The sequence below is a fragment of the Salmo salar genome, chromosome ssa16 (assembly GCF_905237065.1).
Source record: "Salmo salar chromosome ssa16, Ssal_v3.1, whole genome shotgun sequence".
NCBI classification, from domain to species: domain Eukaryota; kingdom Metazoa; phylum Chordata; class Actinopteri; order Salmoniformes; family Salmonidae; genus Salmo; species Salmo salar.
In genome coordinates, this window is record NC_059457.1 from 14,574,361 (window position 1) to 14,600,479 (window position 26,119).

General features: G+C 42.9%; 1 protein-coding gene across 1 annotated transcript in view; it reads right to left on the bottom strand.

Annotated features, from left to right (window-relative positions):
• tmtc2b (transmembrane O-mannosyltransferase targeting cadherins 2b) overlaps positions 1-26,119 on the bottom strand; it is a 176,023-nt gene that overhangs the window by 100,229 nt on the left and 49,675 nt on the right. The window lies entirely within an intron of this gene.

Below are 26,119 nucleotides of genomic sequence, written 5' to 3' on the forward strand. Positions count from 1 at the left end.
CAACCGTTGAGTACTGGGTATCTCACACACAGACATGCCACACTGTGTCAAGAGAGAGAGGCAAGGGAGGAAGGACGAATAAATATGTTTGTGGAAGGGATTACAAAGCAGGAGGGACTAGAGAGAGCAAACTAGAGAGCAGTGTTAAGGCCATGCATAATAAGAGTTGAGGGCCCATGGACACCCATGGAGAGACCATGCTGTGCATGTACAGTTGAAGTCGGAAGTTTACATACACTTAGGTTGGAGTCATTAAAACTCGTTTTTCAACCACTCCACAAATTTCTTGTTAACAAACTATAGTTTTGGCAAGGACATCTACTTTGTGCATGACACAAGTAATTTTTCCAACAATTGTTTACAGACAGATTATTTCACTTATAATTCACTGTATCACAATTCCAGTGGGTCAGAAGTTTACATACACTAAGTTGACTGTGCCTTTAAACAGCTTGGAAAATTCCAGAAAATGATGTCATTGCTTTAGAAGCTTCTGATAGGCTAATTGACATCATTTAAGTCAATTGGAGGTGTACCTGTGGATGTATTTCAAGGCCTACCTTCAAACTCAGTGCCTCTGCTTAACATCATGGGAAAATGAAAAGAAATTAGCCAAGACCTCAGAAAAAAAATTGTAGACCTCCACAAGTCTGGTTCATCTTTGGGAGCAATTTCCAAACACCTGAAGGTACCACGTTCATCTGTACAAACAAGTATAAACACCATGGGACCACGCAGCTGTCATACCGCTCAGGAAGGAGACGCGTTCTGTCTCCTAGAGATGAACGTACTTTGGTGCGGAAAGTGCAAATCAATCCCAGAATAACAGCAAAGGACCTTGTGAAGATGCTGGAGGAAACAGGTACAAAAGTATCTATATCCACAGTAAAACGAGTCCTATATCAACATAACCTGAAAGGCCGCTCAGCAAGGAAGAAGCCACTGCTCCAAAACCACCATAAAAAAGCCAGACTACGGTTTGTATCTGCACATGGGGACAAAGGTCGTACTTTTTGGAGAAATGTCCTCTGGTCTGATGAAACAAAAATAGAACTGTTTGGCCATAATGACCATCGTTATGTTTGGAGGAAAAAGGGGGAGGCTTGTAAGCCGAAGAACACCATCCCAACAGTGAAGCACAGGAGCGGCAGCATCATGTTGTGGGGGTGCTTTGCTGCAGGAGGGACTGGTGTACTTCACAAAATAGATGCCATTATGAGGATGGAAAATTATGTGGATATATTGAAGCAACATCTCAAGACATCAGTCAGGAAGTTAAAGCTTGGTTGCAAATGGGTCTTCCAAATGGACAATGACCCCAAGCATATTTCCCAAGTTGCGGCAAAATGGCTTAAGGACAACAAAGTCAAGGTATTGCCCTGACCTCAATCCTATAGAAAATGTGTGGGCAGAACTGAAAAAGCGTGTGCGAGCAAGGAGGCCTACAAACCTGACTCAGTTACACCAGCTCTGTCAGAAAGAATGGGTCAAAATTCACCCAACTTATTGTGGGAAGCTTGTGGAAGCCTACCTGAAACGTTTGACCCATGTTAAACAATTTAAAGGCAATGCTACCAAATACTAATTGAGTGTAAGTAAACTTCTGACCCACTGGGAATGTGATGAAAGAAATAAAAGCTGAAATAAATCATTCTCTCTACTATTATTCTGACATTTCACATTCTTAAAATAAAGTGGTGATCCTAACTGACCTAAGACAGGGAATATTGGATTAAATGTCAGGAATTGTGAAAAACTGAGTTTACATGCATTTGGCTAAGGTGTATGTAAACTTCCGACTTCAACTGTAGTTACCCCACCACGGGGCAACCCTGGCCTGGGTACTGTACTGTCCCCCCTCCCCATGGCTGGGGTCCGGGGTTGCGCCTGAGTGTTTGACCCTGACGGCCATACATCAGGCCCAAGCTGTGGGAGGTGTGAGGGTTGGAAGATGTGCTATTAGCCCCCTACCGGAGCAGATAATGTCTGCGTCTTTGTTACCTAGCTGTGAGGTGGCTCTGGCACTAACACAAGACCTTGAACCCCGCGTGTCTGGGAAGTAGGCGGGAGACAGGGGGAGGCAGGTGGAGCAGGCGGGGAGATGATGGCTATGTAATGAGTCTCCTTAGAGAGGAGGAGGTGCATGATAACACAGAATGCCACCGCGTAATTAAAAAGCCTGATGGATGGGACATGACACGTGTGATAACATACCGAGAACGACAGGTTGTAATGAGTCCCCACGGCGGGCACAATTAGCACACGCAATTAGACGTGGAGCGAGGAGAGGGAGAAAACAGGCACACACACACACAACACACAATAACAGACTGAGACAAACAAGGAATTCAAAGAAATGCGCCAAAGCGGCAGATGAATCAAGGTGAATAATTTATCTATGGATCATTTTTTGGGGGAAAACCTCTGCCTTTGTGTAGCTCTTAAACATATAACTTTTACCCGGCATTGTCCTACATAGCCGCAAATAGCAACCATCTTGCCCTGCTTCTCAATATGGCTATGCCAGAAAGCAGATGAGGTTGTTGAAAAGGGGAAAGGTATGGAGATTGCAACCCACAACAAATAGCTAAATAAACTACCTCTGACAGGGCGAGGACAAATAGCCCTCCTTATGATAGATCTGGGGGGAAATTAATACAACCAACCTGGCCTATATGGAAGCGGAGAGGCAAAGATAATCAGCCGGAGATATTTCTATGTAATGAAAATGCCTGACATCTCAGTGAGCAAATCATTGGGTTTCTGACCTGGTTTCAAAACTATTGGAAATCATTTCATATACATGAGCTGGGATTGATTGAGCTTGCCTGGCGCAATCGAACTGTAAAAATACTGTAAAATCTCCCAAGTGTTCAGTGAAAGCAATTAATTCCTCATAAGCATTCAATCATCAAACATGAAGCACTTTGGATGATATTTTAGTCACAAAAGTGCCAACCCCAAACATCTGGCTCTACAGACAGGCTAAAGCAAATTCTGAAAGTATTTGATAGATTTCTAATAGTATTTGAACCCAGGCCTGATGGGTTTCTCTGGAACTCCAGGCAGCTCACCACTGGCAGAGTAAGATCTCTCTTTGTTTCATGACTCTGATATGCAAGTTTATTTTCTCTAGGCCATTTGTCAAGTGAGATCATCACTCCAGCACAAGGCGCTCACATCAGAGGCATTATGCTTCAATTACATCTTTAATCCATTTGGAAGACAAGTGTGCCTTTTTTCCATTGTACATTGAAGTCGTGGCAGAAAGGACAGATACATTATATATTGTTTGAAACCTCACCAGCTCTGGCACCAAAATAAAAGACCAAAAACCAATGCCAATCTTTCAAACCCTCAGTCTCTATGCAGCAGCCATGGATGCCTGAATCACAATGCATACATTGCTGTCACATCCGTCGAAAGGAGTGGACCAAGGCGCAGTGTGAATAGAGTTCCACATACTTTATTACAAAGTGAAACTTAACAAAAACAACAAAGAATCAACGAACGTCTAGTATAGAGCGCACTAAGGCACTAACTGAAAACAAAACAATATCCCACAAACGCAGGTGGGAAAAGGACCACACTAAGTATGATCCCCAATTAGAGGCAACGATCATCAGCTGCCTCCAATTGGGAACCATACTCACACCAACATAGAAATACATTACTAGAACACCCCCTACTCACGCTCTGACCTATTGCACCATAGAGAACCCCAAGGGCTCTCTATGGTCAGGGCGTGACAATTGCATTCAGAATGTATTCTGACCCCATCACTTTTTCTACATTTTGTCACGTGACATCCTTATTCTAAAATTGATTAAGTAAAAACAGGTCTTAAGAAATGTCTGTAAATGTATTAAAAAAATTCAAAACCCAGAAATACCTTATTTACATAAGTATTCAGACCCTTTGTTATGAGACTCGAAAATGAGCTCAGGTGCATCCTGTTTCCATTGATCATCTTTGATGTTTCTACAACTTCATTGGAGTCCACCTGTGGTAAATTCAATTGATTGGACATGATTTGTAAAGACACACACCTGTTTATATAAGGTGACAGTGCATGTCAGAGCAAAAACCAAACCATGAGGTCAAAAGGAATTGTCCGTAGAGCTCAGAGACAGGATTGTGTAGAGACACAGATCTGGGGAAGGGTACCAAAATATTTCTGCAGCATTGAAGGTCCCCAAGAACACAGTGGCCTCCATTATTAAATGGAAGAAGTTTGGAACCACCAAGACTCTTCCTAGAGCTGGCCGCCCGGCCAAACTGAGCAATTGGGAGAGAAGGGTCTTGGTCAGGGGGATGAACAAGAACCCAATGGTTACTCTGACAGAGCTCCAGAGTTTCTCTGTGGAGATGGGAGAAACTTCCAGAAGGACAACCATCTCTGCGGTACTCCACCAAGCAGGCCTCTATGGTAGAGAGGCCAGACGGAAGCCATTCCTCAGTAAAAGGCACAAGACAACCGCTTGGAGTTTGCCAGAAGGCATCTAAAGGAGCCTCAGACCATGAGAAACAAGATTCTTTGGTCTGATGAAACCAAGATTAAACTCTTTGGCCTGAATGGCAAGCATCACGTCTGGAGGAAACCAGGCACCGCTCATCACCTGGCCAATACTGTCCCTACGGTGAAGCATGGTGGTGGCAGCTGTGGGGATGTTTTTCAGCGGCAGGGACTGGGAGACTAGTCTGGATCGAGGGAAAAGTGAACGGAGCAAAGTACAGGGAGATCCTTGATGAAAACCTGCTCCAGAGCGCTCAGGACTTCAGACTGGGGTGAAGGTTCACCTTCCAAAAGGACAACAGCACAAAGCCAAGACAACGCAGAAGTGACTTCGGGACAAGTCTCTGAATGTCCTTGAGTGGGACAGCCACAGCCCGGACTTCAACCCAAACTAACATTTCTGGAGAGGCCTGAAAATAGCTGTGCAGCGACGCTCCCCATCCAACCTGACAGAGCTTGAGAGGATCTTCAGAGAAGAATGGAAGAAACTCCCCAAATTAGGGTGTGCCAAGTTTGTAGCATCATACCCAAGAAGACCCGAGGCTGTAATCACTGCCAAAGGTGCCTCACCAAAGTACTGAGTAAATGGTCTGAATACTTACTGTATGTAAATGTAATATTGATATTTTTTTTATAAATTTGCTAAAATTTATAAAATCCTGTTTTTGCTTTGTCATTATGGGGTAACGTGTGCGGATTGATGATGATTTTGATTTTTTTCCCCTTCATTTTTGAATAAGGCTGTAAAGTAACAAAATATGGAAAAAGTTATGGGGTCTGAATACTTTCGAATGCACTGCATGTTCAGCTCTCCGATTGTCAGCTTCTTGAATGTCATGTCAGAGAGGCAGGCGAGCACCTACACCACTGCAGTTGACAGGCACTCTCAGGGGGAGAGAATGGAAGACCGTGGAAAGAGAGAGGTGAAGAGAAGGGGTCGGATAACCCACATCACCTTACCCACCACTGTTCCAAGTGGATGTCTACAGAGGAATTAAGACATTTGTATGATGACGAGTCTAATCATAGCCAGTTTCTCACTGCAATCAAGGCCATTCATTAATTAATCCTGTTCAGCATGGTTGCGTGGGTCCTGATCACCGCAGCACATCCAGCCCCATTCAGCTCTGGCTAAAGGGCCTGCCGGTCCTGCCTGGCAGAGTGGAAGATTGGGTTTATGTGGCAGGGCCCGTCTTTCTGGGAAGCTGGCAGCAGCAGGACCTCTCTGTGCACTGCAAATCTTTTCCAGCCGTGAGTGCATTCCTTCACCACCCGCACGCTTTCTGCGCCTGCCTGACGACTCCCAGAGGACCGGCGGGATCATGTGACCGCTAACAAGCGAAACCCGAAAAAGCACCACCTCCCACTTCCTCACACCCCACCCAGGCTTCCGCCCTGTCCTACCCAAGTTATGTCTGCACCCCAATTTCTAGGAAGAGTATTCTGTGACTCAATCGGTCAGATATTTTTTTCCTCATCACTGGCTTGCCAAAGTTTTTGCACAGATTCTGGTGCACTTTTTATGTACTAAGTATTTCAATGTTCACTTTTAAAAGGAGGGTTCATCCAAAGCTCAAGAAAAGATAGGCCTAAAGAGAAGGCTAGTCAGAAAAACATATAAACGATGCAAGCTCATAGAGGAAACATTATCAACTTTATGTAGGCCTAGTATGTAGATAACTTAATCCACCAGGCAAGATGGTACTCATAGTGATTGTTGTGGTGGATCTAGACAAAACTCAAATGCAGCAGTGTTGATAGCAGCTCATGACTTCAATGTTTTGAGACCAGAGTAGTGCATGACTTCATCAAAACAAAGGCGTGTGATTCACCCAGAAAGGAAAACAAACCCAGTAAAGTGTCTGGTGTTTATATCAAAGCCGTGATTAAGAGCCAATTCATGCTTGATCCGAAAATAAGGTCGGAGGCGCCGTATTGATGGTGTGATGCAATTGCGGAGCCTCCAGAGGCAAGCAGAGGTCAAATTGAACTCCATAGTGCTTCGCCGTGCGCCTCTCAAATTTTGTAAAAATGGGCTCTGTATAGCTCCACATTGATTGGTTGACGGTACTGTAGGTGAGGGCAGGAAGTCCTGTATAAACACCAACTCACTTCCTTGACAACTTCCTTCACAACAGCTCTGTGCTGCTCTGCAAAGTGCAAGAAGTATGAATGCCCTGACTTCTGCAGAGGCCATATCACCATAAATGTTCCAAGGCCAATGCAGACTTCGGATTGACCATGCAGCGCCTTTAACTCCCCTCACAAGCTCCAAATCTTCTCAATGAAGAGGATCACTTTCCCTTCATAAAGGCTCAACATTAAAGAGATAGCAACAGAAAACATGGATACGTTTTTGCAAAGAAGTCTCAAAATTATGGAGGTTGATCAGTGCTAGTTTGAAAACGCAATGGTTAAAAGCTCAACTGAAATGATAAATGTATTTTCATTTTAATATCAGTGCGTATGATTCGTGCCACAATGAAATTGCAATGTATGGACCCCAAAAATATTTTCAATCTATCGATTCCATGGCACATGGTTTATGAACTGATACGCAAAACTTTAATTTCAATTTAAATGACTATACAAAATTCTTGCGTCCAATAGAATGTTAAATATATGGGGGATACAACCTTCCCAGATCTGCAAATTTTGCTGTGTCATTAGATCATTTGTCATTAGATAATTTATTTTGGTGCTGTCCATATGTAGATTGTTTTTGGTCACAGGTCCAGGAATGGCTGAAGAATTGCAACATCGGTAAAAACTATCAGAATAGAAAGGTTCAGAACTTACGTGAAACATCACAGTTGAAAGATATAGAAATCCAATATGGATGGTGTTAAACGATAGATGGGAGGGGTTGAATGGTGGGAATAAAAACAACAAGATAACTATTGTAAAATACACTGTGTCTGCAAAATGTACATAGTATGAATAAGCTGGAAGTAGAAGCCTAAGTGTTGTTGCTCATTTGTTTACTCCAATTAGGGGAGGGGTGGCAGGGTTAGTGGAAAATAATAAAGGAAAAAAAAATATATATATATATATATACACTGCTCAAAAAAATAAAGGGAACACTTAAACAACACAATGTAACTCCAAGTCAATCACACTTCTGTGAAATCAAACTGTCCACTTAGGAAGCAACACTGATTGACAATAAATTTCACATGCTGTTGTGCAAATGGAATAGACAACAGGTGGAAATTATAGGCAATTAGCAAGACACCCCCAATAAAGGAGTGGTTCTGCAGGTGGGGACCACAGACCACTTCTCAGTTCCTATGCTTCCTGGCTGATGTTTTGGTCACTTTTGAATGCTGGCGGTGCTTTCACTCTAGTGGTAGCATGACACGGAGTCTAAAACCCACACAAGTGGCTCAGGTAGTGCAGCTCATCCAGGATGGCACATCAATGCGAGCTGTGGCAAGAAGGTTTGCTGTGTCTGTCAGCGTAGTGTCCAGAGCATGGAGGCGCTACCAGGTGACAGGCCAGTACATCAGGAGACGTGGAGGAGGTCGTAGGAGGGCAACAACCCAGCAGCAGGACCGCTACCTCCGCCTTTGTGCAAGGAGGAGGAGGAGGAGCACTGCCAGAGCCCTGCAAAATCACCTCCAGCAAGCCACAAATGTGCATGTGTCTGCTCAAACGGTCAGAAACAGACTCCATGAGGGTGGTATGAGGGCCCGACGTCCACAGGTGGGGGTTGTGCTTACAGCCCAACACCGTGCAGGACGTTTGGCATTTGCCAGAGAAGACCAAGATTGGCAAATTCGCCACTGGAGCCCTGTGCTCTTCACAGATCAAAGCAGGTTCACACTGAGCACGTGACAGACGTGACAGAGTCTGGAGACGCCGTGGAGAACGTTCTGCTGCCTGCAACATCCTCCAGTACGACCGGTTTGGCGGTGGGTCAGTCATGGTGTGGGCTGGCATTTCTTTGGGGGGCCGCACAGCCCTCCATATGCTCGCCAGAGGTAGCCTGACTGCCATTAGGTACCGAGATGAGATCCTCAGACCCCTTGTGAGACCATATGCTGGTGCGGTTGGCCCTGGGTTCCTCCTAATGCAAGACAATGCTAGACCTCATGTGGCTGGAGTGTGTCAGCAGTTCCTGCAAGAGGAAGGCATTGATGCTATGGACTGGCCTGCCCGTTCCCCTGACCTGAATCCAATTGAGCACATCTGGGACATCATGTCTTGCTCCATCCACCAACGCCACATTGCACCACAGACTGTCCAGGGGTTGGCGGATACTTTAGTCCAGGTCTGGGAGGAGATCCCTCAGGAGACCATCCGCCACCTCATCAGGAGCATGCCCAGGCGTTGTAGGGAGGTCATACAGGCACGTGGAGGCCACACACACTACTGAGCCTCATTTTGACTTGTTTTAAGGACATTACATCAAAGTTGGATCAGCCTGTACTGTGGTTTTCCACTTTGATTTGGAGTGTGATTCCAAATCCAGACCTCCATGGGTTGACAAATTGGATTTCCATTGATTATTTTAGCATGATTTTGTTGTCAGCACATTCAACTATGTAAAGAAAAAAGTATTTAATAAGATTATTTATTTCATTCAGATCTAGGATGTGTTGTTTAAGTGTTCCCTTTATTTTTTTGAGCAGTATATATATATATATATACACACACACACATCACAGTGCATTCGGAAAGTATTCAGACCCCTTGACTTTTTCCTAATTTTGTTACATTACAGCCTTATTCTAAAATTGATTGAATTGTTTTTATTCCTCATCAATCTTCACACAATACCCCACAATGACGAAGCAAAAACAGGTTTTTAGACATTTCTGAAAATGTATTAAAAATAAAACATGAAATATCACATTTACATAAGTATTCAGACCCTTTACTCAGTACTTTGTTGAAGCACATTTGCCAGTGATTACAGCCTCGAGTCTTCTTGGGTATGACGCTACAAGCTTGGCACGCCTGCTTTTCGGGAGTTTCTCCCATTCTTTTCTGTAGGTCCTCTCAAGCTCTGTCGGGTTGGATTGGGAGCATTGCTGCACAGCTATTTTCAGGTCTCTCCAGAGATGTTCTATCAGGTTCAAGTCCGGGCTCTGGCTGGACCACTCAAAGACATTCAGAGACTTGACCCGAAGCCACTCCTGCATTGACTTGGCTGAGTACTTAGGGTCGTTGTCCTGTTGGAAGGAGAACCTTCGCCCCAGTCCGAAGTTCTGAGTGCTCTGGAGCAGGTTTTCATCGTGGATCGCTCTCTGTACATTGCTCTGTTCATCTTTCCCTTGATCCTGATAAGTCTCCCAGTCCCTGTCGCTAAAAAACATCCCCAAAGCATGACGCTGCCACCACCATGCTTCACTGTAGGGATGGTGCCAGGTTTCCTCCAGACGTGACGCTTGGCATTCAGGCCAAAGAACTACAATCTTGGTTTCATCAGGCCAGAGAATCTTGTTTCTCATGGTCTGAGAGTCCTTTAGGTGCCTTTTGGTAAATTTCAAGCGGCTGTCATGTGCCTTTTACTGAGGAGTGGTTTCCGTCTGGCCACTCTACCATTAAGGCCTGATTGGTGGAGTGCTGCAGAGATAGTTGTCCTTCTGCAAGATTCTCCCATCTCCACAGAGGAACTCCGGAGCTCTGTCAGAGTGACCATCAGGTTCTTGGTCACATCCCTGACCAAGGTCCTTCTCCCCCGATTGCTCAGTTTGGCCGGGCGGCCAGCTCTAGGAAGAGTCTTGACGGTTCCAAACTTCTTCCATTTAAGAATGATGGAGGCCACTGTGTTCTTGGGGACCTTCAATGCTACAGACATTTTTTGGTACCCTTCCCCAGATCTGTGCCTCGACACAATCCTGTCTTGGAGCACTACATACAATTCCTTCGACATCATTGCTTGGTTTTTGCTCTGACATGCACTGTCAATTGTTGGACCTTACATAGACAAGTGTGTGCCTTTCCAAATATATATATATACAGTAACAGTGAAAAGTTTGGACCACACCTACTCATTCAAGGGATTTTATTTATTTGTACTATTTTCTACATTGTAGAATAATAGTGAAGACATCAGAACTATGAAATAACACATATGGAATCATGTAGTAACCAATAAAAGTGTTAAACAAATCTAAATATATTTTATATTTGAGATTCTTCAAAGTAGCCACCCTTTGCCTTGATGACAGCTTTGCACACTCTTGGCATTCTCTGAACATGCTTCTTGGTAGCCATTTCAGTTAACAGGTGTGCCTTGTTAAAAGTTAATTTGTGGAAGTTCTTTCGTTTTTAATGCATTTGAGCCAATCAGTTGTGTTGTGACAAGGTAGGCATGGTATACAGAAGATAGTCCTATTTGGTAAAAGACCAAGTCCATATTACGGCAAGATAAGCTCAAATAAGGAAGGCAGTTTGCCACTGATTCAGTCCAAACCACTCACTGTTGAATTTGCGATTTCCAACTTGTTGTGTAATGTTTATGTCCAATGGCCGATGAGCACCGATATGTTTTATCTGTAATTTATCTTCATATGACAAGGATTGAAAACGGTTTGCCAGTAGATTGCCGACTTGATTCATTTATATATTTTTTTCACCTTTATTTAACCAGGTAGGCCAGTTGAGAACAAGTTCTCATTTACAACTCCGACCTGGCCAAGATAGAACAAAGCAGTGTGACACAAATAACATAGCGTTAGGGGGGTAAGGCATAAAATAGGCTATAGTTATTAAATAATTACAATTTAGCAATTAAACACTGTAGTGATAGATGTGCAGAAGATTAATGTGCAAGTAGAGATACTGAGGTGCAAAGGAGAGAAGAAAAAAAATAACAATATGGGGATGAAGTAGTTGGGTGGCTATTTACAGATGAGCTATGTACAGGTGCAGTGATCGGTAAGCTGCTCTGACAGCTGATGCTTAAATTTAGTGAGGGAGATATAAGTCTCCAGCTTCAGTGATTTTTGCAATTCAATTCCAGTCATAGGCAGCAAAGAACTGGAAGGAAAGGCAGCCAAAGGAGGTGTTGGCTTTGGGGATGACCAGTGAAATATACCTGCTGGAGCACATGCTACGGGTGGGTGCTGCTATGGTGACCAGTGAGCTGAGATGAGATAAGGCGGGGCTTTACCTAGCGAAGATGACCTGGAGCCAGTGGGTTTGTCGACGAATATAAAGCGAGTGCCAGCCAACGAGAGCATACAGGTCGCAGTGGTGGGTAGTATATGGGGCTTTGGTGACAAAACGGATGGCACTGTGATAGACTACATCCAATTTGCTGAGTAGAGTGTTGGAGGCTATTTTGTAAATGACATCGCCGATAGTCAGTTTTACGAGGGTATGTTTGGCAGCATGAGTGAAGGATGCTTTGTTGCAAAATAGGAGGCCGATTCTAGATTTAATTTTGGATTGGAGATGCTTAGTCTGGAGTCTGGAAGGAGAGTTTACAGTCTAACCAGACACCTAGGTATTTGTAGTTGTCCACATTATCTCAGAACCGTCCAGAGTAGTGATGCTAGATGGGCGGGCGGGTGTGGGCAGCGATCAGTTGAAAGCATGCATTTAGTTTTACTTGCATTTAAGGGCAGTTGGAGGCCACGGAAGGAGTGTTGTATGGCATTGAAGCTCGTCTGGAAGTTTGTTAACACAGTGTCCAAAGAAGGGCCAGAAGTATACAGAATGGTGTCGTCTGTGTAGAGTTGGATCAGAGAATCACCAGCAGCAAGAGCGACATCATTGATGTATACAGAGAAAAGAGTCGGCCCGAGAATTGAACCCTTTGGCACCCCCATAGTGACTGTGAGAGGTCCGGACAACAGGCCCTCCGATTTGACACACTGAACTCTATCTGAGAAGTAGTTGGTGAACCAGGCGAGGCAGTCATTTGAGAAACCAAGGTAGTTGAGTCTGCCGATAAGAATGTGGTGATTGATAGAGTCGAAAGCCTTGGCCAGGTCGATGAATACGGCTGCACAGTATTGTCTTTTATTGATGGTGGTTATGATATCGTTTCAGACCTTGAGCGTGGCTGAGGTGCACCCATGACCAGCTCGGAAACCAGATTGCATAGCGGAGAAGGTACGGTGGGATTCAAAATGGTCGGTCATCTGTTTGTTAACTTGGCTTTCGAAGACTTTAGAAAGGCAGGGTAGGATAGATATAGGTCTGTAACCGTTTGGGTCTAGAGTGTCTCCCCCTTTGAAGAGGGGGATGACCGCAGCAGCTTTCCAATCTTTAGGGATCTCAGACGATACGAAAGAGAGGTTGAACAGGCTAGTAATAGGGGTTGCAACAATTGCAGTGGATAATTTTAGAAAGAGAGGGTCCAGATTGTCTAGCCCAGCTGATTTGTAGGGGTACAGATTTTACAGCTCTTTCAGAACATCAGCTATCTGGATTTGGGTGAAGGAGAATTGGGATAGGCTTGGGCAAGTTGCTGTGGGGGGGTGCAGCGCTGTTGACCGGGTTATGGATAGCCAGGTGGAAAGCATGGCCAGCTGTAGAAAACGATTATTGAAATTCTTGATTATCGTAGATTTATCGGTGGTGACAGTATGTCCTAGCCTCAGTGCAGTGGGCAGCTGGGAGGATGTGCTCTTATTCTCCATGGACTTTCATGATGATGACTACTTGTCTAGCTTGCTAGCTAGGATTTTGAAAGTATGATGTTGACATCATACTTTCAAAACATCAATCCAATCAAAGCTACTGTAGATATAATGTGATTTGACGTAATTGTAACTGTGGCCAATGACCTTGAGCCTTCTTGGATGGGCACTTCTAATGTAAATCTATGTCAGCACCCAAGGGGCTTGAACTTTCTAGCTCTCCCTGTAGATTTTGCGGTGACGTAGTGTCTCCATGAGTGACAGAACACTGAGCCAATCACGGCGCAACTAGAGAACATTACCAACCCCTGTGCTCTGTATTTTCCGCTATTTTCCCACCACCACAGAAAGCACTGAGCTAGTCTGAAACACCTGCATTTTGGAGCTGCCTTACTCAAGAAAGCAAAAAAGAGACCATATTTGTATTCAGCTTTATTAACTCAATGATTTTTCTTTACATTGTTTGCAAACTGATATGTGACACTTATTAACGCCAAAATAACATGTTTGTTTTTTTGCTAAACAGATGGGGCTCAAAACAGGTGGGGCTCTTCCCCACCTGCCCTGAACGATCGTTCGCCACTGGTGAGGTGTATACTTGTGTTACAAAGTAGATTTGTTTAAGTCTACCAAGAAACACTCTGTGTGACCCTGATTTAGGCCACTGCAGTAAAAGGTTAACGGTAGCATTAACTATTTGGAATGGGATGATGAATCAGATGAATCAGAGAGCAGAAGCCAGATACGAGTAGAGATACCTTCCTAAGACTGCCGAAGAAACTGGCAGATTAATGACTAATGCTAATTCTGTCAGTGTGTTTCCTTCCTTCCGCCAATAAATTACAGCTGAGAAGTATGAATGGAGAGTTTCGCATCAAAACTGCTGCACTCACACATCCTCTTTGACAGGAATATGTAAGATTTAACGTAAAGTTGACTAGCAAACATTTTGAAAAACGTTTAAACAGCCTACTTACTTCTATCATACAGTATGCTATCAAAGACAATTTTAGAGAGGGAGAGCAATGACTGTACAAAGTGGTCTTCTCAGAACAATACACAATCGTTTCCACTTTATGCCAGCATGTAAAACAAGGGAAAACTGCACTGGCAGTTGGGGAAAGTGATGTCGTCTCTGCCAAGTATGTGTCATCACCCTGCTTTAATATCCCGAAAGGAGCACAGCCGTATTTTGCAAATGCCTACTGAGGCCTTTGTGTTCTCCTCTCAGGTTTTCCACCAGCTCCTTTGTGTAATGTTTCTTTCCATGGGCATGCTAACAGGTCAACAATAGAACAGTATAAAACCTTAATGCCACTCTCATGGTGCCAATTTGAATGATTTCTCAAGGTTGGCAATCTGACTCTCTTTCATTTTGTGCTCAAGTGCTTATGAGGACTGCTTCTGTTTGTAAAATCATGACAATACATGCTGTATCTGTTAAGGAAGTATAACATAAACATTTGTATCTTTCTTATATAAGAACACCACAGAACATGAGTACTACTGTAAAAGTCATATTTATGATTGACTTTTACTCTCACTTATGGAAGAAAGGGTGTCTTATCAATTGTAGTACTTTTGAATTTCAACATACTCAAAACCAAAAAGAAGATCATTTGAATACATGAATTATTAATATAAGTAAGAGATTAAAATAAAAAGCTCAAAGTCAGTCACAGAAGTAATTTGCCTAAAGAGAGAAAAAAACATAGTCCTTTGTGTCATCGTTACAAATCAGGTATTAGAGAAACACACTATTAATGGGACATGTCTGGATAAGAATATGCCAAACGTACCAAAACATGATCAAGTCTCAGTGCTATTGCATACACATTCAGAAGTATGCCTGCTCTGAGTAAATGCTGATTTGCTCCAATTAATATTCAGACAACAATCATATTAGATATCTTTGTCAAGAGACACCTTGATCACAAACAATGGTTCCTGAGTTATCACTACAATTCATTTCTGCACCACCTAGCTAAACATCAATTATTATATTTTTTAAATTCTATATGACCTGCTGGCGGCCGATTACAATAAATGTCAGCCATTTTGCTAATTGAGTTTAGCAGGCCTATAAGTAGCCTGGTCTCAGATCTGTGCTGTCAGTTTGTGTAGTCTTGACAATGGCGTGACAATTTTATTTTATTTATTTATTTCACCTTTATTTAACCAGGTAGGCAAGTTGAGAACAAGTTCTCATTTACAACTGCGACCTGGCCAAGATAAAGCAAAGCAGTTCAACACATACAACAACACAGAGTTACACATGGAGTAAAACAAACATACAGTCAATAATACAGTAGAAAAATAAGTCTATATGCAATGTGAGCAAATGAGGTGAGATAAGGGAGGTAAAGGCAATAAATAGGCCATGGTGGCGAAATAAATACAATATAACAAGTAAAACACTGGAATGGTAGATTTGCAGTAGACGTATGTGCAAAGTAGAAATACTGGGGTGCAAAGGAGCAAAATAAATACATACAGTAGGGGAAGAGGTAGATGTTTGGGCTATTTAGAGATGGGGTATGTACAATGCATAGGAGTTGGCAAGACTGGGACCACAAGAGAACTGGGACTACAAGCTATACAGTCAATGGAGGAGAGAGTTTAGTGACCCGCCAGTCAGTCAGTCAGCCAGAACAAACAGAGAAGGTAATTGTGATTTGTTTGAGGAAACTAGGCGTATGTCGCACGTCACTACTTCACAGCAGAGGCATTTGAATGTAAACTTTGGCAGAAATGCCTTCTGGAACATGTGAACTTTCATGTGCCATAATAACAAACGTGTACGCCATCTATAAATACAAATACAATTATTAAATTACGAGCCTAGGTGGTTTAGGCACAGAAAAAGATAGGAACCTTCCAATGATTGGCTGAGATAATGGATGGGCTGAACATGCCGAGAGATGAGTTCGGATTGGTCTGCCATGTAGCCTGCTTCTGTCTATAACATGAGCTGGTCAGTATGCCTCGCTTCGAGACAAGCAACACTGAAGCTTGCATGAGAGCACCAGCAGTTCCGGACGACTGTGTGATCATGCTCCCCATAGCTGATGTGAGCAAGACCTTTAACCTTTTCACATGTGTGTTCCAAATATCTCTAACGGTCACCCCAGCGTGAGTTGTTTTATGCAGGTGATGTCAGAATGCACTCACTGTTCCAAAATGTGATTACTACGCAACAGGACAGTTAACAAGCACTGTCTGGTAATTATCTATAGGTTATATTTCAACTTGTCAATTTCAAATTATTTTCTACAAGTTGTCTTTTCTAACAACAGTTTGAATTGAGGTGTGTTCCGCCTCCTCATTAATTCACATTATCCTGTTCATGCTGAGAATGCTGTTCATTGACTACAGCTCAGCGTTCAACACCTTAGTGCTCAGAAAGGTCATCACTAAGCTAAGGACCCTGGGACTAAACACCTCCCTCCGCAACTAGATCCTGGACTTCCTGACGGGCACCCCCAGGTGGTAAAAATGTAAAGGTAGGGAACAACACATCTGCCACGCTGATACTCAACATGGGGGCTCTCAGAGGTGCATGCTTAGTCCCCTCCTGTAATCCCTGTTCACCCACGACTGCGTGGCCAAGCACGACTCCAACACCATCATTAAGGTTGTTTGCGACACAACGGTGGTAGGCCTGATCACCGACAACGATGAGACAGCCTATAGGGAGGTCAGAGACCTGGCAGTGTGGTGCCAGGACAACAACCTCTCCTTCAGTGTGATCAAGGCAAAGGAGATGATCGTGGACTACAGCAAAAGGAGGGACCGAACATGCCCCCATTCACATTGACGGGGCTGTAGTGGAGCAGGTTGAGAGTTTCAAGTTCCTTGGTGTCCACATCACCAACAAACTATCATGGTCCAAACACACCAAGACAGTTGTGAAGAGGGCATGACAAAAGCTTTTCCCTCTCAGGAGACTGAAAAGATTTGGCATGGGTCCCCAGATCCTCAAAAAGGTCTACAGCTGCACCATTGAGAGCATCCTGACCGGTTGCATCACCGCCTGGTATGGCGCCATAAGGCGCTAAAGAGGGTAGTGCGTACTGCCCAGTACATCACTGGGGCCAAGCTTCCTGACATCCAGGACCTATATACTAGGCGGTCTCAGAGGAAGGCCCAAAAAATTGTCAAAGACTCCAGTCACCCAAGTCATAGACTGTTCTCTCTGCTACCGCATGGCAAGCGGTACCGGAGCACCAAGTCTAGGTCCAAAAGGCTCCTTAACAGCTTCTACCTCCAAACCTTAAGACTGCTGAACAATTAATCAAATGGCCACCCGGACTATTTACATTGACACCCCCCGTCTTTGATTTTATACTACTGCTATTTGCTGCTTATTATCTAGTCACTATACCCCTACCTACATGTACAAATTACCTCAACTAACCTGTACACCCACACATTGACTCAGTACCGGTATCCCCTTATATAGCCTCGGTATTGTTATTTTATTGTGTTACTTTTTATTTTATTTTTAATTTAGTTTATTTACTAAATATTTTCTTAACTCTATTTCTTGAACTGCATTGTTGGGTAAGGGCTTGTAAGTAAGCATTTCACGGCACTTGTGACAAATACAATTAATTTTGATGTGTAGGTAATCCTTTCTAACATGGCTTTTTTGAAAGATATCACATTGTAGTGAAAGATACAACTGCAAATGAGTTGCTCTCCACTTTCTGGAGGACCGAGTTTTGAAATCAGTGGAATGCCCGGTGGAATTAGAGTATGACAGCTAAAGAGATGGAAAAAAATCTGCTGTTTGATTGCAAATATGCGGAGAGACTCAAAAAGAGAACACACAGAAGGCTGTCATATAAAACACTTCTCTCTGTATTACATCTTCAAACTAAAGGCAACCATGGAATCCGTGACAGAGAGGGAGAAGCGTCCTTCCATGTATACGGGTACGATAGTCTTGCTAGCTACATTTTCAGATATTATACATTTGAAATGATTATAATATTTATTTATTTTTTGTATTTGACCCCCTTTTTCTCCCCAATTTCGATCTTGTCTCATCGCTGCAAGGACGAAGGTCGAGTCACGTGTCCTCTGAAGCTAGCTACATGTCTAAACAAAAGACTCCACTACGCATGTAACCATTGCACTACACCTTCTGTATCCTGTTCATGTGACAAATAAACATGGGTTTTATTTGATATAGTAATGTGTTTACCAGAGACGGTAATGTGAAGAACATAACATGCACCAAAGTCAAATTAGGATTTAACGTTAGGTCAACGAGACCGTGTCCGAGTTCTAAAATTCTCTGGTAGAATGCCCTTCTTTTATTTTGTCACACTCACAACCATAAGCACTTTTCTGTAATTGGCTCGCCATTAACTTGTAAATGATGATCTTGTTGTGAGTTTATTTTCCTGTAATAATGAAGACAAATGAGCTAAAGGGAAGATGTTGTCAGCTATATGATATGGTCATTATTTGAACTGGCTAGCAAGTTAACTTAACATTAGCTAGCTAGATAACAAGCTAGAAACAAACCAAAACATTGTTTAGAAAGTTGTTTTTAGTTGCCTGGTTTGCTAGATTGACATTTACTAAATTCATTTTTAAAGGGGTGGGTTTATTGGTGTTAAAATAATCTAATTATGCTATTTTGGGCACCCTGTCATTTTTGTGTTTATACTTTTTCATAACGACAATTACAAGTTTGATGTCAGACAACAATAGAATGTTCATGATGTCACTGCGGCAACTGTCGATAGACGTAGTATAAACCAGCTTTAGTCTTGACATTTTTAGTTGTTTTGTACATGGCTTCACATATGAATCCTTAAAGAGATGGGTGGTGCTAAAGCTTAAGAGGTTGTGAACGATGATGTATGGGTGTAGACAAAGAAGAACTCTCCAGTAGGTTTACCAAAACATTCAAGAGCCATTTTCTCAAAAGTGAGATTACAAGTTTAGCAACTTTCACAGCATAATTACTTTCCCATTGTTCCTCAACTGTAGTGTATGACATACCATTTTCTAGCTCAGTCTCTACTTTTATCCAATGTAAAAATTGGTCGGTCACAATTGTGGTGTAGATCATTGTAGCCAGTACACAAACACTGTGGTCACTGAAAATCTCCATTTGTCAGGGATGAATAGTTCTTCCACTCTGTTTGACATGTATGATTAGTGAGATTATAATAGAAGCCTCAGACAATATCAGCCTTGAGGAACATGAGTGTTATACAAGATTGGATCACTTGTTCAAAAGCATCTGTTGTTTGTTAAGTCATAGGTGGAAATAGTCTAACTAGCTAACCTATTTGATTGCTATGCACATGAAAACCTACTTGCATTTGACATAAATTACTAAAATGCAGGCAAAAGAAGAAAGAAAGACAGATTTTGTATACAATATATTGCCCCAAAAAAACTCTTCAGATCTGACTGGCATTTCCTTGTTGGTTCGAGAGCAAAATGATTGACACAAGCCCAGGCACTTTCTCATTTATAGATTGAATTTTCCTACGAACTACACAAATGAAGTGTTGGATGTTACGCGTCTCTCCTTCGACAAGGATAAATTACTCCTGTGCAATCCCACATCAAAGCTGTTAACGGAGGAGTAGATACTGGGGGTTTAAGATGCAGGTGACACGGTCAAAGTCAATAAGAGTAGCGCTCAACCTCCTCCAGGGGTTTGCTTTTATATAAAAATGTATACGCTCATATTACCCTCATTATACAGTACATTGTCTTTAATTTGCATAAATGACTCATTCATTTCCCCTATGAGGGACAATAAAGTTGTATCGGATTGAATATAATAGAATTCCATAGTCTGAGGTCAAGAAAACTGAAGGCTGAACAATTATAATAAGAAACCCCCAAAACTATTTTAGCGTATTAGCATTTTCTAACACAGCAGAACGAGTCCATCCCTGCGAGGGGTTATTTGCAATGCTCCGTCAGTACAAACGCACAGGCTCACTCCATTTCACGCCACAGTAGATAAGCAAACAGTGGGACACTGTGACAGACTGTGGAACGGAGCTGGGCAATGATGAAGTACTGTTTTAGCTCAATGGACGACACCGGCTGCTCCCTAGCATCCTGATCAGTCCTTTGTACTAGACTGGGATGGTCCTATTGGGGTGTGCTCTGCATACTGATCACCATGGAGAAATGAGCGCCCAGCCCTGGTTAGGCAGCTATGCACGGTGGAAGGTTGCTTTGGGCGAGGTGTTTGTTGCATCATTAGCGGTACTGTAACAGACCAGACCAGAGGAGAGCAGAGCCACAGCAGGGCTGTGATTAATAGGGCTGTCGGAGTGCCCCTCCCCCTCAGACGGAACCATGTCTGGCTGCACTGCCCAGGATTGGACAGAGTAATAAAGGCAATTTTCCGCACTCAGCACTGTTTAGTCAAACAGGAGCCACGGATGGAGGTAAATGCTCTGCAAGCAATTCAACTTCTTACAGATGGAAATATTGCCTTTCATAACTGCATAGCATAGTTTGGCTTCCTCTGAAGGCCATGAAGACCCTCGTAGTGCATAGTAGCAGTTCCTCTGCTAAATGAGAGTTAGAGCTAAAACACGTTTTCTTCCTTGAGCCAAGTTAGGGAGTTCTTCAGTACAACAATCCCTTTTCTGCAGTGCCTCTTTCCAAGGCTAACTTTCAAGATGTATATAGGTTATAGCATTGCCTAGCCAATCTCAGCCAGGTGTGAGAGCCAATTACAAACCTGCCTGTGCAGAGCAGGCTGTGTGATATACACTCAGATTATTACATCCCATAAACCTGTCAACAAGCTCCTGACTCCTGGGTTGACAGCAGAGGGCTGACGTGACAACACCACGCCATGCACTTTCTATCCATCTCTCTCTCTATCTCCATCTTTCTCTACCCCTTTTCCTCTAACACCCTCTCCCACTAGCACCCAATCTTCCCTCCCCTTCTCCTCTGTCTTTGATTAACCTCTACTGTGTAAGGGGTTAACAGATTTATACATGGAAAAACAGATAAATCAAAAGGAAGCTTGTTTTGAATTATTTTCTTTCCCACAAAAGGGCTTTATTACAGACAGAAATACACCTCAATTGCATCATCTATCCAGGTGGCTGGTCTCAGACAATCCCACAGGTGAAGAAGCTGGATGCAGAGGTCCTGGGCTGGCGTGGTTACACGTGGTCTGTGGTTGTGAGGCTGGTTGGACGTACTGCCAAATTCTCTAAAACAACATTGAAGGTGGCTTATGGTAGAGAAATTAACATTAAATTCCCTGGCAACAGCTCTGGTGGACATTTCTGCAGTCAGCATGCCAATTGCACATTCCCTCAAAACTTTAGACATCTGTGGCATTGTGTGACCAAACTGCACATTTTAGAGTGGCCTTTTATTGTCCACAGCACTAGGTGCACCTGTGTAATGATCATGCTGTTTAATCAGCTTCTTGATACTCCACACATTTCTGGGATCTTTTATTTATACTCATGAAACACGGGACACACACTTTACATGTTGCGTTTATATTTTTGTTCAGTATATATATATATATAAACAAAAGTGTAACCACTTTGTTTTGGCACTAAACTACTTCCATATATAAAGTGCCTTTAGAAAGTATTCCCCTTTACATTTTGTGTTACAGCCTGAATAAAAAATGTATTCAATTTAGATTTTGTGTCCATGATGTACACACAATACCCCATAATGTCAAAGTGGAATTTTTTATTTGTAGAAATGTTGTTTATCAATAATAATAAAAATAAGCCAAAATGTCTTGAGTCAATAAGCATTCAACCCCTTTGTTATGTCAAGCCTAAATAAGTTCAGGAGTTAAAATGTGCTTAACAAATCGCATAATAAGTTGCATGGACTAATTCCATGTTCAATAATAGTGGTTAACATGATTTTTGAATGACTAACTCATCTCTGTACCCCACACATACAATTATCTGTAAGATCCCTCAGTCGAGCAGGGAGGTTTTTCCAATGCCTCGCAAAAAAATGTCACCTATTGGTAGATGTGTAAAAACAAAAAGCAGACGCTGAATATCCCTTTAAGCATGGTGACGTTATTAATTACACTTTGGATAGTGTATCAATACACCAAGTCATTATGAAGACACAGGCATCCTTCCTGACTCTGTTGCCGGAGAGGCAGGAAATTGCTCAGGGATTTCACCATGAGGCCGATGGTGATTTTAAAACAGAGTTTAATTGTTGTGATATGAGAAAACTGAGGCTGGATCAAGAAAATTGTAGTTACTACACAATACTAACCTTAAATGACAGAGTGAAAAGAAGGAAGCCTGTACAGAATACAAATATTCCAAAACATGCATCCTGTTTGCAACAAGACACTAAAGTAATACTGCAACAAATGTGGCGAATTTTTGTCCTTAATACAAATAATTATGTCACTGAGTACCCCTTTTCATGTTTTCAAGCATGGTTGGGGCATCATGTCATGGTATGCTTGTCATGGCAAGGACTAGGGAGTTTTTAAGGATAAAAATAAATGGAATACAGCTATAAGCACAGGAAAAATCCTAGAGGAAAACCTGGTTCAGTCTGCTTTCCAACAGACACTGTTAGACAAATTCACCTTTCAGCAGGACAATAACCTAAAGCACAAGGCCAAATCTACACTGGAGTTGCTTACCAATATACTTTGAATGTTCCCGAGTGGTGCTTCTGCAAAGTATTGACTTTGTAGAAGGGGGCGTGAATATTTATGTAAATCAGATATTTCTGTATTTAATTTCCAAATATGTCTAAAAACATGTTTTCGCTTTGTCATTATGGGATATTGTGTGTAGATGGATGCTAACTTTTCTTTTATGAATCCATTTTGAATTCAGGCTACAACATAACAAAATGTGGCATAAGTCAAGGGGTATAAATACTTTTTTTAAAGGCACTTTGATACATTTTTAATCTGTTACCGGGCTATCTTCAGACAAGTCTTGTGTGGCTTGAGGGCATCCTAAAGCAAAACAATCTACGTGTTTGTGAGAGTCTCATATTTTCATATTAGTTCGTAGGTCAAACCTTTCGGACACTACAGACTTTTTGTGAGAACACCGATTTTCGGGATGTCTGCTCGTCTGACAAACACAGATGTAGCTCTGCCACCTTCCACCGCAGCCCACACCAAAAATAATCCAGATATCTCTAGCTTAAACAGACGGATTTTGATGTGGATTTTTGATTACGCTAATTACATTTCTACAGGGGCACGGACATCGACTCTTGGTTAAGTGTTGTGGGTAGACATAGGTCAGTGGTTTCCACTGTTGTATCTCAGGTGTTTTCCTTCCTGAGGGTGTAATTCAACATGCAGGCCCTCCTGAGAGAAATTCTCCTCAAAACCCAAACACCTGTCTGCTCCCTGTTGACATACTGTATTATGAGACAGGCTTCAAGACGGTTGTGTAGGGAGACATGAACACGGGTCTATTGTATGGCCATGCCAGACAGAGAAAATAAATGAACTCTGTCATACATGTGCTCATTGTGCTGCTGGGTTGAACATCTGTGGCAGGATTAGGAAATCAGAGGAATAGACATTTAAAAACAGTTTTAAGCCAATTAAATGCATTTAACTGCTTAGCGCTTAAGAATCTTACCGACAAGGCAGCTCCGGCAGACAAATACGCTTTATCCAATGCCTCTTATCCTACGCTCTGGAGGAAGGATGTTATCCATCTTATCACTTAGTCATGGCCAGTCTGTCTGTCTCTCGCTCTCTCTCTGACCATGTTTAAACAGTCTACTAGATAGTCCGGACAGTTTTAGAGGGGCTCATCCTGCTCCTCCACAGCCTTATTCACAACAGGATAAGTTTTGTCACGCCGTGACCTTTTCGGCCAGGGTATAATAAATTAATTCAACTTTGTTCCCCTTGTGTTTTGGAGAGCTCTCCTGTCTCTCATGGACAGGAACATCCATATGGGGGCCCATTTTCTCATCTGCTCGTGCTCTGTTTGCATGCTGGGTCCCATCCTGCCCACCTTGGGGATTTTTTATCATTTGGGCTGGGGGGGTTGTTGACCCAGATGAATGAGAGCGGGCCTGTAGAATGTCGGGCCCTAGACTCCCATGCAGGCAGTACATGTGGCAGGGAAGAGGGGTGGGTGGTGGGCCTGTGCCCTGCCATCTCTCTTTCCCTGCCCCCCAGCGCTGAGGGACTTTAAGAGGCACGCCGACATTCAGGATGGGCCAGGTCGTGGCACGGCACTGCTGAGCCTTCCTCTTTCCTCTGTCCACTGAAGTTTACAGCCGGATCATAAGTGCAGGAAGAGCAACTTAGAAAGAATGCCAGCGGACCAAGAAGGAGCGGATGCTTTTAGTGCTCTGACCTCCGCTAGCACGAGTCTTATTTCAGTCGGTGGCATTCAAAAGAGCTGTAGGAGTAACATTACATTCTATTCATTGTGCTGCTATGGCCAATCGTCCTGCATCTGCTGGTACATAAGGACACAATGAGGCCATGGCTTACCACTCTACTGATCACTCCGGGAGGAATTGTGATTACCTAGTGTTTTCTGAGAGCTCAGTGCAATCTATCACTGCATCTCAGTGCAAGAGGCATCACTACAGTCCCTGGTTCGAATCCAGGCTGTATCACATCCGGCCGTGATTGGGAGTCCCATAGGGCGGAGCACAATTGGCCTTCATTGGTAGGCCGTCATTGTAAATAAGAATTTGTTCTTAACTGACTTGCCTAGTTAAATAAAGGTTAAATAAAAAATCTAAAATAAATAAAATGTGAATAGGCCATGGTGCCATGCGAGAGAGAGCTAACTAGGGGTTTAAACTATTCATACTTAGCCATCACCATGTCTTGAGACATCTTAAGACACGTCAGTGAAGACATCTTGAGACATCTTAAGACTTCTTAAAAAGTGAAGACGTGTCGCGTCTTAAAGATGTCTCAAGACGTCTTAAAATATACTACTTTTTAAGACGCTGTAAGTAGTATTGCTGTCACGCCCTGACCATAGAGAGTCCTTGGTTCTCTATGGTGTTGTAGATCAGGGCGTGACTAGGGGGTGTTCTAGACGATTCATTTCTATGTTTGGGATTGAGTATGGTTCCCAATTAGAGGCAGCTGATTATCGTTGTCTCTAATTGGAGATCATACTTAAGATGTCCCATTTCCCACCTGCTTTTGTGGGATATTGTTTGTGTATGTGCTTGGTGCACTACGTAACTTCACGTTTTGTTGCTTGTTTATTGTTTTTGTTGAGAAGTTTCACTTTTAATAAAGATGTGGAACTCCGATCAAGCTGCGCCTTGGTCCGTCTCTCAAAACGATTGTGACAATTGCTATGGTTTCATTATTTACTTATTGATTCAAAACAGCAATGTCTCAAGATGTCTTGAGACACAGGTGATGGCTGGCTATGTCGTATTCCCAATATCCTGTTTATGTAGATGAAATCGGATACGGTTGTTTTTCCCAAGAGAACAACACCACAGACCGGTGGCATACGTGGCGTATCCACATGTGCACAAATGTATTATGCAAATGAGGGAGGTTTCGAGCGGGATGCTGCTCTGTGTGATCTCATTAGATAGTCACTACAGGCCTGTGTTGACATATGCCTCCCACCCTACACCTTATTAAATCCCCATTAGGGTTCCGGGCTTAATTGAAGGCACATGGAGCCCCCATTGGAGAAGACCATATTGAGCGAAGGCTCCGTGTGCAACAGTGGAGGGCCTGGCCGCTTAACATTGAGTGGTTCCCCATTGTGTAGTTGGTAGCTCTCGAATGGTATCCATTGTGGCCTACCTCTGATACTGCTGCCTTTAACTCAGTGTTTGTTCTCAGATAGCCAAGGTCAATGACTGTGACATGGAAAAACAAACACGCTAGGCTAGGACAAGTATAATCTGGTCAAGGTCTAGTAATCGGGTATCAAACAGATAATGGGGTATGTACTGGTGAGCCAGAGTAGACTCCAAACCGAACTACAGCTTCCTTATTCCATATCATGTT